At 43.6% G+C, this 3,908-nt stretch overlaps 1 long non-coding RNA gene across 1 annotated transcript; it reads left to right on the plus strand.

The window, feature by feature from the left end:
* Positions 1–247: 247 nt before the first annotated feature.
* Positions 248–3,674, plus strand: LOC135187646 (uncharacterized). Its single transcript, XR_010307396.1, has 2 exons — positions 248–369; positions 3,333–3,674. It is a non-coding gene; the product is annotated as an uncharacterized LOC135187646 (long non-coding RNA).
* Positions 3,675–3,908: the final 234 nt, after the last annotated feature.

A 3,908-nucleotide genomic window follows, 5' to 3' on the forward strand; every position in this document is an offset into this window, starting at 1 on the left:
TGAGCTTAAACAGAGCCTTTGGGCCTAAAGGAAAGGTGTGGATGTAGATCTCAGGTGAGGCTGGTCATAGTTATTGAGGCCAGTTAATGCCCTTACAACTAACTACGTTTCCCACACTGCTGGCACTGCTCTCTCTTCTGTGTGCTGGGGTCCCACCACCAGCTGGGACCTGATGGTGTTATTGAAATGCAAATAACAAAGCAGTCAATCTGTGAAGCGAATTAAATTCATGTCAGGTGCTACTTGATGGGTGCTCACACAACCTGCCAGGAGCAGTGTAGCTGCTAATTAGCACCATGTTGGCTGTCGGGGTAAGGACATCAAATATGTGAACGGAATGCAGAGATAAACTACCCACGCTGGAAATCTGTAAGTTGACACAGTCTTTTCTGTGCCAGCTTTCCTGGAATCTGGCAGATATCATCAAAGAGATGGGGACTCTCAGGGCTGTAGCATTCAAAATACATATGAACAAAGATTCTGTATAAAATAATACTGAACTTTGCAGGCAAAGGTAACTTAAGAAATAGGTGCAAGCTGCACAGAAATACTTAGAATTATTAAAACTTATATAAAATGAAATTTTAAAAAGTTACTACGAGCAAAAAATGGAAACTGTTGTAGCTTTAGTTATTTACTTTGGCTTTACAGTCTGACTTGCTGGCAATCTAGGTAGTTTCTGAGCTTCTAACTGTATTGATTTTTTTCTTAGCAGAAAAAGCCTAAGGTTATCTAAACAGTTTAGTTTCTTGTTTCTTTGTGCTGAATTAATTGTTTTCTTTCTGTCCAAATATAATACTCTATGTGCACATGCAGTGTTAATCCATAACCTGAACAGAAATTGTCCACAGAATCAGCTAACAATTGAGGCTACTGAGTGCTCCAGTGATTAACAGATCAACACTCCTTCAACCATCAAAGATTTCCATTAGATCTAGTCAGAGGGGCAATGGGCCAATTACTGGTGGTGTCACTGGGTGCAGCTCCTGAATTCAGCCAAATTTCTTTATTTCATGAGCTGTGTTCAGCCTTGCAGCACTAGCAAAAGGGACTCTTTGAAGGTATTTCCCACCAGGGTAGCTGGTACCGACTTTGCTGAAATGCTTTTGGTGCTTTCATCCTGAAAGCAGAACAAAGGAGAAATGAGAGGAGTTTCCAGGTCAGGAACATAATCATTTGCATATTAGGTCATCTCATTCATGTCAGATTCCTCTTGATTTCAGAGGGAGGTAAAAATCACCTACCAGGACTGGTACACAGTGAAAACCTGGTTTACCATGTGCAGCACTTTCATAAGACATGATTCCCTTGTAGCTCAGGCCACTATGAATCATCAGACAAACTACTTCCTCAGAGAAGCTGGATTTACTCTTCAGGGCAGAGTAAATCCATTTCTCCAGGGAGGAGGTGTGCTGGAGAAGCAGAGGTTGGGACACACCTGCGGGCAGAAGGATCTCAGATTCCCTGAACTCTGTGCAACAGCTCTGGCCCTGCATCTCTCTTCAGTCTGGACTCTAGCCAGAGATGTCTGCAAAACAGGTTTTAGAACTGAAGGCCTCATGCTACAGAGCAGAAGGGGCATTTGGCTGACAATCAAACCATACAGCCCTGAGCAACTCTTATTTTTTGACCTAGAAGGAGGATCCTGATACTCCATCCAGCTTCACTATCCACTGCAAAATCCTCTCCTGCACCCCATAATCAACCAGACTGTTGCATGCCTTTTGCCAAATGCATAAATGGAGGGGACTGGCCAAGCTTGAGCACTTGCCATGCCACTTCATGTACTGTGTGCTATGCCTGCCTAAACACCAGCAAACAACCATCCCATCTCAAGATGCCTTGGCCACCTCTCCGCTGTTACCGGAACCTGGTGTAACAGCCATGGAGAAGTCCAGCCTGTGAAGCAAGTCTCCTCCCAGATAAGGCTCTCAGAGGCAACCCTTTTATGGACTAATAAGAAGATTCTAGATTAGTAACTGGAGTCCTGTAAGGCTGGAGGAAAATAACTACAGATTGCACAGGGCAAGTTGGGGCAGCTTTTACCTGGCTGCTGGTGGGGAAGAGTTATTCTGCTTTGTGTATGCTATATTCAGGGAGATAGTAAACCAGCTCTCTTCAAGCATCGTCACGGATGCTGCTCTGATCTGCTGCATTAAGGAATTTGTGCTTCTCCCCTAGAAAAGAATTTATTTCCTCTCTGTGCTAGTGTCAAAACTAATATTAGTGAGTGGTGCTGAACCATTTTACATCTGCTGTAACAGCAGCTGCTCCACAGGAGGGTAACTTGACAAGAGGACAGGGCAGAGGAGAAAAGTCACATTAGGCATATAACTGAAGGGGCAGGTGGGAGGGATTGGACTTTGTGGGACAGCAGGAGTGGGGCACAGAAGCACAGGAATGCTCAGAAGGGTATCAATACAATATAAACAGCCTTCTTCTCATATGCATGTCTAAGCAGCATGAAATGCCCCACATGGGAGAGGTCTGGTTGCATAATTGTCACCAAGGAGGCTTGCAGGGATGAGCCAAATTAGCTCTGCTCAATATCTGCCTGGGAAGCAGTCTGTCAGAGAAGAGAAGAGAAGAGAACAATTTGTGGTTTTTCTGGGAAAAAGGCAAGCTCATACCATCCTGATTCTGAGGCAAATACATCAAAGTTCATGTCTGCACTTCAGCAAAATAAAGGAGTCATTGGTAGACAGCAGCTCTGCAACCAGGTACTCTTGCTCCTAAAGGGGGACAAAGCAAACTAGGGAGCATCTCTTAGTTGAATATTAGGGTGAGAGAGAACCTGGCTTAATACAATGCAGTTCAGCTTTGCACCCTTAGTGGGGTTACACATTTTTGCACCAGGAATAGTCTCCATACAGCTGTTCTCCTGCACAGGGTACCTGGTGCTGCACGCCTGACTCTGGAAACTTTGCTATTGAGCTGTTTTAGTGAATGTTAAAGGGATGTGATTCTCATCTTCTTACCACAGCAGTTGGACACCGGATCACTGAAAATGAAATGGAAAGCCATTTGGTTAATAAGCAAAGGATTAAATTAGGAAATTAAGCTATATTTTAACGTATACTTACACTTTAGAGCATAACATTTTTGGGTCTGCCCTAAAAGAGCCAGCCAGGGCTGGAGCCTGGTGCAGAGGCAGACTGTTGGAATGCAATGTTGGTGGTCTTTCTGCACCGAGAATGTGGACTCTTGACAGGAATTGCATTCCCCTTCTACAAAGATTTGTGATTTCAGAAACTGTTTTCCTCCTGCGTAGGGATGAAAACAAGAAATTGGTAGTATTAAACTCCGCATGTAAGCGCATTTTCCTGTTTTAGATCCCAGAGATTCATAACCCAGAGGCAGGGATTTGTGCCCCTTCCTTTGCGATGAAGACTCCGAGCCTGTCTTTTGGCGAGGATGCTGCAGAGGGTGCTGGAGATCGTCGATTCCCTCCCCATCCAGCGGCCGACAGCTCCACCAGCAACTCCAGTAGTACGTACTGAAGACTTGTTTACATCTGAAAAGATTTATTTATGTTGTAAAACTATCTGCTGGTGAATATATGAAAAGAAATATGTGAGGGAAACGATAATAATTTAATACTTATTCAATTTACTTTCAATTCATTTAGCAACCTTGGCTTTCTCATAATTAAAGGGAGTTGGGTGACTTGCTAAGGCTTTTCCATATGTGTTTCTTCCTTCCATTTGAAGGTGCTTGGCAGATTTAGGTCATACATTTTCTTCCTATTGCACAGCAAGGGGAAAGAGGGAAAAAAATTCCCAGCACCAATCTTTTCTAATACTTCTACATTAGTTCAATCCAGCAGAGGTTTGCTCTGCCTCAAGCTAAAGAAAATCTATTAGGCGCTTTAAAAAGTAAGTCAAAGGGGATGCATTCAGGATAAGGTC

The sequence above is a fragment of the Pogoniulus pusillus genome, chromosome 2, assembly GCF_015220805.1.
Source record: "Pogoniulus pusillus isolate bPogPus1 chromosome 2, bPogPus1.pri, whole genome shotgun sequence".
In the NCBI taxonomy this organism is placed as follows: Eukaryota; Metazoa; Chordata; class Aves; order Piciformes; family Lybiidae; genus Pogoniulus; species Pogoniulus pusillus.